Source organism: Loxodonta africana, chromosome 22 (assembly GCF_030014295.1).
Source record: "Loxodonta africana isolate mLoxAfr1 chromosome 22, mLoxAfr1.hap2, whole genome shotgun sequence".
In the NCBI taxonomy this organism is placed as follows: Eukaryota; Metazoa; Chordata; class Mammalia; order Proboscidea; family Elephantidae; genus Loxodonta; species Loxodonta africana.
Window position 1 is genome coordinate 2,383,141 of NC_087363.1, and position 10,821 is coordinate 2,393,961.

The 10,821-nt window shown below is 34.5% G+C and overlaps 1 pseudogene; it reads right to left on the reverse strand.

The window, feature by feature from the left end:
* Positions 1–7,781: 7,781 nt before the first annotated feature.
* LOC135228523 (olfactory receptor 4A5-like) lies at positions 7,782–9,285 on the reverse strand (annotated as a pseudogene).
* Positions 9,286–10,821: the final 1,536 nt, after the last annotated feature.

The following is a 10,821-nucleotide window of genomic DNA, read 5'->3' on the forward strand; positions in this document are numbered from 1 at the left end:
ACCTCTGCCTCCAGAGCTGAGAGTAACTTTCTGTTGTTTAAAGCCACCTACTTTGCAGAATTTTGTTATGGCAGCCCTAGGAAACTAACATATCACACTAGCAGTAAGAGTCTTGAATTTGTCACAGAAAGAGCTTCAGACAGGCAAATTGGTAAAATCTGTATTGAACAAGAAAAAAAAGAGGTATTAAATATTTAAAGGAATACTTTGAAAATCTAGGAATTCTAAATCTTATCACATAGCCCTTTCTGAGGAAAACATTACCAACTGTTTCTTTTAAGACAGCGTTACAAGGAATTGTGTTCCTGTGAGAGAAGGGAATTCCAACACTTGGAAATGGGCAAAGAGAAAGAAAATTTGTAGAAATTGTAGCCTTCTTGTTGCCTTCTTTATATTTTCTCCCCCTTCGCCTTAGTGTTAAAACTTGTATTTCCAGGGAAAGCAATAGTTCCAGATTTAAAAAATTAAGTTTCCCAGCATCCTTTGAAAATTAAGGTGGCCTATTTTTTTTTTTTATAAGATACACAAAAAAAAAATTTTTTTTTTTTTATGAGATACAAGTTCAGTCATTGAGACAAGCAGGAAGTGAAACGATTCAGCCAAGCTCCCTTTTATCCTTCCTCCTTGCTGCTTTTCTAGATCTCATACAAGTTGTCCTGAACTCCAACAGCCATCCAGTGATCATGATCATGCCACAAGAATGCAAGTCAAGAGTTCAGGAGGTGAGAGTCCTCCTATTCTGCCCTTCCTTTTTGAAGATTGCTTAGGCAATTACGAGCCCTTGGAAGTTCCATATACATTTAGGACTTGATTTTTCCATTTCTGTAAAGAAGGCTGTTGGAATTTTGAGGGGGATTTCCTTGAATTTTTAAATTGCTTTAGGTAGTATTGACATCTTGACAATATTGAGTCTTCTAAACTGCGAACATAAAATGTCCTTTCATATACTTAAGTCATCTTTAATTTTTTCTTTTAGTACTCTTTTACAGTTTTCTGTGTACAAGCCTTTCACTTCCCTGCTAAAATTATTCCTAGGAATTTTATTTTTAGATGCTATTGTAAAAGAGAATTTTTTTCTTTTTCCCTTTTAAGCACGTTCATTGCTGATGCAGAGAAACTCAGCTTATATATGTGACCACAAGAAAGTTTTTCCCTGAAATAATCTTTAAACTTTAAACCCTAAACCAAAACTATCCTCTGAAGTCTTCTTTGGACCAAAAAGTAGATTATTTTATTTAGTAAATCACCTCTGCTTTGAGCGTTGTGTACTTTTAAAGAATGATCTATGTGACCTTAAATTTACAAATGGCAACTCAGAGAACTGGATGGGAAACTTAGGCAGCAGTTGGTTTAAGATAAGGGTGGTGGAATAATGTGGAAAAGGTAACAAGCGAGAACGGCAGCAGAATTTGAAGAATGTAACTGAAATGTACATGTAGAAATTGTTAAAATGATGTATCTTTGACTAAATATACTTTCTCCAAAATAAAGAAATTAAAAAAAATGAAATAACACGGAGGTCAAGAGCTAATAACTGCTGAGTAGAAGAATTCAAAGTCAATTCACATTTGGGACTAAATTCGGTCAACCTACTCTGTATTTCATTTATAGACAGAAAATCAAAACTCTACCTTGTTAATGTCACAGTTCTTTTAGATCTTTGTTACTAGCAGCCCCCAAACCATCTTAATTGCACTTGAGAATGTATGCTGAAGGATTTTGTGGCACATCCTAGTTCTCCTTCAGGCTGCTTAGTCTTTAAAAAAAAAAAAAAAAAAAAAGCAATGAAATTTGTTACATACATGGATGGTTCCCCCACTATCTAATTTCCCTGTGTAATCAATCCCTATTTTCACAAATCACATGATCGTGTCTATTTACAAGTCAAAACACCTAGCTTAATTTTTTTTAACATTTCATACAATTTTATTAGCCAATGTCCATGAAAGTGTGCTTAAATTGACAATTTCCTATATTTCGTTGTGAAGAAATTTCTAGAAATAAATATTTTTAGATTGGAATATAATTGTAGACATAAATTTCATTTTGGAATTCATTTTAAGGAAATGACAAAAAAATCACTGCAACTTATACTGCAAGAAGAATATGTACACAATTATCTCTTAACATTAAATCTGGGTATAAAGCTGAATGCAAAATTCCTACAATAGCTCTAAAAGGAGAAGTTATACTTTGTAGAAAAAAATGCTGGGTAATGATCATCTGAATCTAAAAAAAAAAAAAAAAGCTCTATATTAAACCAATAAAGACAAAAGTAAGGTGATGGTGTGGCAACAGAGGAGAAAGAATATGTGGGACTATTCTACTTATCACAAAGTCTTCATGGGACATTAACCAAAACAGACAATATTCTAGAACAAAGTAAGTTGCAATACATTTCAGAGGACTTATACAGAAATAGGGAAACCCTGGTGGTGCACTTGTTAAGTGCTCCCGCTGCTAACCAGAGTCGGCAGTTCAAATCTGCCAGGAGCTCCTTGGAAACTCTATGGGGCAGTTTTACTCTGTCCTATAGGGTCTCTAAGAGTCGGAATCCACTCGACAGCACTGGGTTTGGTTTTGGTTTGCTTTATACAGAAATATGTCTGATGATAATAACATTCAACTAGAAATTTTATTGAAAAAAGAACTATACACTCCCTAATTATTTCCAAATTTAGCCACACAGTTCTTAATAAGCTATGGATTAAAGAAGAAATCGCAATGGAAATCAGAAAATATTTTGAAAAGTAACAGAATAAAAAAAATACAAAAATTTATTTGATGCAGCTTAAATAGTGCTTAGAGAGAAACATATAGCTTTAACTGCAAATATTAGAAAATAGGAAAGATTATTAAAAAATGAACTAGCTTCCATCTCAAGAAGCTAGAAAAGAAAGAGCAAGATATACCCGCAGAATATTGCAGAATGAAAACAGTAAATATAAGAGAAACCCTTAACATAAAAATTAATTTAAAAATAGAAAAAAAATACATAAAGCTAGGAGTTGGTTTTTGATAAGACTAATAAAGTGGATAAGTGTCTAGCAAAATGAATTAAAAAAAAAAAGAGGAAAACAAGCTGTCAGATTTGGTAGAGAAAAATGGGCCATCACTGCAGATTCTGTGTATTCTAAAAATATAATAAAAGAGTATTATAAACAAATATATGCCAATATTTTTTCCAACTGAGAAGTGGACAAAATCTTTGAAAAACACAATTTTCTGAACACACACACATACACAAAATTAAAAATCAGAATAGCATGATACCTCTTAAAAGAATTGATTCTTTAAGACATTGCTTGCCACCCCACCTCCCCAAAAAAATACATTAACATGTAGCTTTATCAATGAATTCTACTCAGCTTTTCAGCAAAACATACTTTTGGGACAAGAGGAAATTAAAATACTTTCAAATGCTTTTTCTACACACAGCATAACTCTTATGCGAAGATAAAAAAGGAGTTACAAGATTTTGTAAAAATTCATCAACATAGGCTCAAAATTTATCAACTATAATTTAGCAATTCAAATACAGACATATATCTTAAAAGTCTAATATGACAAAGTAGGTTTCATTTTAGGAATAAAAGTTGGGCCTAATGTTTGAAATAAACTGATGTAATTCAATTGACTCCAGGAAGCACCATAGCCTTCCGCTTCCTACTCTTCTAAAAAGTAGCGTTTATTTTGGCTATCTTGCGTTACCTCCTACTGTATGCTGTGTGTGGAAGAGAGAACATGTCTCCAGTTTGTATGTCTTTAAATAGAGAGAAACAATAATTTAGGTGCTGTAAGAAATGAGCTCTTCCAAAGGAGGCTCATCCATACCTGATAAGGATTTAGAAGTTGAGGTCCTGAACTTCAAGCTGATGCACGATGGGGTAAGATGTTGGTGAAGAGAATGAGTGTACCTTGCCTGTGTGAATATGTACAGGCAAGAAGGTAATGAGACGAAATATATAAAACCTTGAATTAATAAAACTGCTGACCAAGAATAACATAGCCTGAAAAACTCTCTCTCCAATACAATAGTAAAATTAGGATATTTCCAGACAAACAAAAATTAAGGAATTCTTTAAAAACAAACCAATCTTACAAGAAATATTAGAGACCTTCTGTTAGAGAACCAACAACATCAGACAACCAGAGCCTAGGACCTAGGTCGGCATCAGCCAGATGCCAACCTAGGTAAAGAACCCTCAATAATAAACTAAAGCTAAAGACCTAGGAAGGAAAACAGAAACAGTAATCAGTAACTGATGATAATGTCAAAATAACAAAAATGAGAATGAATGGTGTAGGTATGCAACTCAGATGGAGAGGAAGCCAAGGCAATATCAAGTAATAAATGCCTGATTCAGACTTAGGAAGGTAAGGGCAAATTTCAAGGAAACCACAAAGTTAACAAACCTAACCATCAAAATAAAAAAAAAAAGAATACTCAGTAAACACAAAATCTATAATAATGAAAGAAAAGAAAATCCTGAAACAAAAGGAACTCAACACAAGAAAGTAAGAGGAGCAAAGAATACGTCAACACCACAAACGAAAAGCACAACAATATGACAGCAAAAAGCTCATACCTATATATCAATAATCACACTGAATGAAAATGCCTTAAATACACACATAAAGAGACAAAGAGTGGTACAGTGGATTAAAAAAAAAAGGATTCATCAGTATGCTGTCTACAAGAGATATATCCTAGACACAAAGACATAAATATACCAAAACTTAAAAGAAAGAAAAAATATATCAAGCAAACAGAAATCAAAAAGAGTAGGAGTGGCAATATTACTCTCAGATAAAAAAGGCTTTAAGTCAAAATTGACCACAGAAGACAAGGGAAGACATTGCATAATGATTAAAATGACAATCAACCAAGAACACATAACCTTAATAAATATCTACACACTCAGTAACAGGGTTCCAAAATATATAAAAGAAACTCTAAAACTTGACCTCGTAGACATATATAGAACACTCCACCAAAGAGCAGCAAAGTGTACATTCTTTTCCAATGCACATGAAAGATTCTCCAGGAGAGACCACATTTTAGGTCACAAAACAACCCTCAATAAAATCCAAAACATCAAAGTAATACAAAGCATTCTCTCTAATCACAACACCATAGAAGTAGAAATCAACAACAACAAGAGCAAGGAAAAAGAATCAAATACATGAAACCACTGGCTAATAGAAGAAATCAGAGAGGGAATCAAAAAATGCCTAGAATCAAATGAGAATGTAAACATATCATATTAAAGCTTTTGAGACACAGCAAAGGCAGTGTTTAGGGGTCAGTTTATAGCAATAAATGTACACATCAAAAGAGAAGAACACATCAAAATAAAAATGTTAGCTCTATGACTCAAACAAATAGGGAAACGCAAATGGAGAGCATAGGCAACAGAAGAAAGGAAGTAATAAAGATTAGAGCAGAGATAAATGAAATATCAAAAAATAGAATCGACAAGACCAAAAGTTGATTCTTTGAAAAGATCAAAATATTTGACAAACCACTGCACAAGCTGACAAAAGAAAAAACAGGAGAGGAAGCAAATAACCCAAATGAGATGAGACAAGAGACATTACAACAGACCTAACTAAAATTGAGGATCATAACAGAATACTATGAAAAATCGTGCTTTGACAAATTTGAGAAACTAGAGTAAATGGACAAATTCCTAGAAACACAGTATGTACCTAAACTAACAAAAACTGAGACAAAAAAATCTGGAAAATGCATAACAAGAGAAGAGATTGAATGGAGTAATAAGAAAAAAAAAAAAAAGAAAGAAACTCCCAATAAATAAAAACCCTGGCCTGTATGGCTTCATTGGAGCATTCTACCAAACATCAGATAATAGCTCACATCAAGTGCTATTTAAACTATATCAGAGCACAGAAATGAAGGAAATCTCCCAAATTCTTTCTATAAAGCTAGTATAACCCTGATACAAAAGCCAGGAAACCCACAACTTTAAAAAATAAAAGTACAGGCCAATATTTCTCATGAATTCTCAACAAAATTCTAGCCAATAGAATTCAGCATCATATTAAAAAAGTAATAGACTACTTACCAAGTGGGATTCATGCAAGGATGGTTCAACATTAAAAAATCAATCAATGTAATCCATCATATAAATAGAACAAAAGAATCACATGATCATCACAATTGACATGGAGAAGGAGTATGATAAAACCCAACAGTTATTCCTGATAAAAACTCTCAGTAAAGTAGGAATAGTAGAGAAATTCCTCCAAAAGCCAACATCATTATCAATGGGGAGAGGCAGAAAGGGTCCCCCCTGAGAACACGAAAAAGACAAGGAGGCCCTTTATCACCACTCCTATTTAACATTGTGCTGGAAGTCCTAGCTAGAGCAATAAGACAAGAAAAAGAAATAACAGTATCCAAATTGGAAAGGAAGAAGTAAGGCTATCCCTGTTCACACATGTTATGATCCTACACTACCCTACCTACTCCTACTACCCAGTGAGACAACCCCAAATTTTGCATAAGGAAACTACTGGAATAAGAAAATGTAAACAATATTCTTTCAGGATACATACATACATAACTAAACTATTTTTAAATATGATTTCAAAAATAGGTTTGGGATTACATCTGAGGGGAAGTGGGGAAATGGCATCAGAGAAGGGTAACCAAGTAGTTTCAATGATATTGATAATATTCTAGGTAGAAGGCTACAAATCTTTTGGATATACATGAAAAAATGCAAGCAAATTTAAAAATAATAAAAGTTCTAAAATCCTTCTTTTAGTTAGAGCAGTAAACTTGTTAAATGTAGATAATGATCCATATTATACTCATAAATTCTTTCTTCTTTCTGGTTTTCGGATATTCCTGGATGGGCTGTAGACTGAGAAAAACTTATGTTTTTACATAATATTGAAAAAGCACTTTTGTTTTTACCAAAACAAATCATTACTACATCTCTACATAAAAAGTATTTAAGTTTAATACAACTTTTAGGGAACACACTGCTTATGCAAAATAGCACACTTCTTTCCATGTTTTCAATTTCATGGACATAAAATAAGAAGCTCTACCTAATCTTTTAAGAATCAAACAAAATGCACATAATAACTAATGAATAAAATATAAAATATGTTTATAACTTAGATTAATGTTATTTTAAAATCCAAAGGGAAAGAGTATCTGTCCTCTAATCAAGAATTAGAATGAGTTTTCTTCATCAACCATAGCCCATCTATCAAAACTGATCACTATCACAAACTGAACACAATATGATGTCTCAATTAAATATGCAGAATTGCAAATGCATAGGCATTGACCAGAGGAACAGAAGTAATCTTAAACACAAAATGCATAGTGCCACTATAAAAAGCTATTGTGCTAATAAAATAATGAACGGTAAACTTTGAAAACCACACCCTTGGCCTCAGAAATTTCTTCTAAGTATTAGCCAAATTGTTTTCTCATTAATTTTGGATGATAGAAAATTTTCTAAAGTAACTTGTTTTTCTCTTTTTAAAAGAAAAAAAAATATTCTAAGTCCTGTTTCAGTATATACTTAGAAAAATAAAACTGCAATGTGAGCTTAGTTTTATTTTAATTTATAACAGGAAAAATACCTATGCCTTTTATCCAGCCTCCAGGATGTCTTTATTAGGTTAATTCTAACCTCAGAGAATAATTTATTCTACATTTTGGATGCCCTTGCATCAATAAAGAGAAGCATTCCTAGAGAATCCACTGAATTGACTAAATCTTCCCTTGTGATAATTTATTGCCTATGTGTTGCTTTAGAGTTAGCTAAGGTATTTTCAGTGTGGACACATGTTCTTATTCTACCTGTGGTTAACTTTGTACCCCAGATTCTTTCCATAGCATTTTTCATCTCAGAATTTCTCAAGATGTATATCAGAGGATTCAACATGGGAGTGGTAACTGTATACAGCACAGTCACGGATTTGTCAACGGGAAAGTTGGAAACAGGTCTAACATACATGAAAATAGAGGGAACAAAGAAGAGGACAACCACTGTGATGTGGGAGCTGCAGGTAGACTGGGCTTTGCGTCTCCCTTCCTGACTCTGAGTCTTCAGGGATCTTAGGATAACCCCATAGGAGATTAGCAGGAGGATAAAAATTACCATACAGATGGCTCCACCATTGGCAACAACAGTGAGTCCTATAAAATAGGTGTCGGTGCAAGCAAGTTCCAATAATGGGTACATGTCGCAGATGAAGTGGTCAATAACGTTGGGACCACAGAAGGGGAGGCTGTACACAAAGAGAAGTTGAACCAAAGAGTGCAAAAACCTCCGACCCAGGCCACCACCAGCAACAGAATGCAAACCTGTCGATTCATGATGGCCAAGTAGTGCAGTGGCTTACAGATGGCCACATAGCGGTCAGAGGCCATTGCCACCAGAAGAAAGACCTCAGAACCACCAAATAAGTGCTCTATAAAGAGCTGGCCCATGCAAGCTGGTAAAGTAATAGTCTTTTTACCACAGAGTAAGTCTAGAATCATTTTGGGGGAAATGGCAGTGGAATAAATAGCATCCATGAGTGACAGATAGGCAAGAAAGAAGTACATGGGGGAGTACAGGGAGGGGCTGACAATAATGGTCATGACAATGATCAGGTTGCCCACCATCGTCACAATGTAGATGAGCAAAAACATGATAAATAACACTTTTTGGCCCTCAGGATCCTGAGTGAGTCCCAGGAGGACAAATTCTGTTACATTGTTACTGTGTCCCATTTACTCTTCTACAAGACCTGTTTCAGAGATGAGAACTCAGGAGAACAAGACCTGTAATGAAATCATGAGGACAATTATGAGTATGTCCATTAGGACATGGAGCACTTCTTCACTATTAATCTCCAAAGGTGGCTTATCCATAATAAACATTTAGAAATATCTACTGAGTTTCTTTTCCAAAGATCCCAATATGTCTTCCCTTAACAATTCTAGCCCTTCTTGGATGATTGCTTTGAGCCTACAAATAAGAGATTCTATCTCTAAATCTTAGTTGGTCTTGTATAGAGAAAATCAGTCAGAGGCCCTAGAGCCATTCATTCATTTAATAATCCTTCTTTAAAAAAAGAGAGTGCTTGGCACCGAAGTCAACAACGACAGAGAAGGAAAGGATTTCTGCCCTCAAGAAACTTTTTCTCTGCTGTTGAAAATAAACACTAAACAAATAAATTGACATAGAATGAGTATTTAGAGTTGGTAATTTTTGTGGTGAGTACCTTCACAATATGAACTATATAGCACCAAAAATAACCCCTCTTTATGAATATCTCACTAAATATTATGATATTCCACTATTAGAAGTACTGTCCTTCCTGCCTCAAAGGTTGTTCCGTCTTTATGAATCTCTCGTTAAATTTGAAGAGTCTGGAATTTGAAATGTATCAGATAACCACAAAATTATTTAGCACATAGTTCTCTGTAGCAATTATTGGACACAGAGTGTTTATCTCTTCTTAAGGATCCACCAATGCTTTCCATTTCCTCTTTGCTTTTCCCAGAACTCTTAACACACTTTTATACTCTATTGACATACAGCCAGTACTTAGAATTGTTCTATGTGTGTTAAGTACCCTTATAATACGATCTACATTTTCAGCAAACATTTTTGAACTGAAGCTAAGTGACACATAACAATTACCAATTACTACATTAGCAGCTAGTATTTTTCAAATCAATTGGGGGTGAGCTGGGTAGTGATGGGGGAGAAAATTGACACTATAAGGAGAGGTAGAGGACAATGGAAGAGGGTTTTATATGTAATCCTTTTTCAGCACTGAGAGTGGTCAAAATTAGAACTTCAATGTCTAGATTCCAAAAAGGAGCATACTCAAAGGATATATTCAAACTCAGTGTAAGAAAGTATGAGTTTTAGTAATTTTCTAAATTTAGTCACAAGCCTGTCTCAATTTATTCGTTGGAAAATAAAACAATTAAATTAGATGACTTCAGAATCCTTCCCAGTCCAACTGTCTGTGATACTATCAGTGAAACCCCACCTTATGTTATTCTCCTGGATATTTCTACTTACATAATTAAACAACAGTCTCCAAGCTCATCACTGTTACTTTAAAAATGCTATTTAGTATTGAGACTTGATCATTACAGTGACCAAATAATGGTGAAGGTCTCTCATTCAGTGTGTACCTAATGATTTGACTTGATACAGTTAGGAGCATTGATGAGATCAAAGTTTTCCTTTGTTCTCTCTTACTGAAAGGCCTGCAAGCTAATGCTTCATCTGCAGAGTCTTAGCTGGAAAAGCTAAGGCCCAGGACTTCCTTGGAGAGAGAGAGTAGCAGTGATGAATAATGTGTACTCCGGAACAACACTGTCTGTGTAGGAATTCCACCTTCACCACTTACTATCTATGTCAACTTGGGCAACTTATTAAACCTCTTTGTGCTTCAGTTTCAAATTTGTAAAATGCGGATACTAAATGAACCCCAAACCAAACACAGTGCTGTAGAGCCGATTCCGACTCATAGAGACCCTACAGGACGGAGTAGAACTGCCCCATAGAGGTCCCAAGGAGCGCCTGGTGGATTCGAACTGCTGACCCTTTAATTAGCAGCAGTAGCACTTAACCACTATGTTGCCTGGGTTTCCAGGATACTGAATAGTACCTCTTAAATTTTGTGTGTGTTTTTGCATGTAAAGTCCCTAGAACACTCCCTGGAACCTGATAAAGAATCAATAAACAATAGCTTTTATTATTGTTCTTGAATGTTTCACCATGGATATTCCATCAAAACAAATCATCTGGATCTTTGTCAATT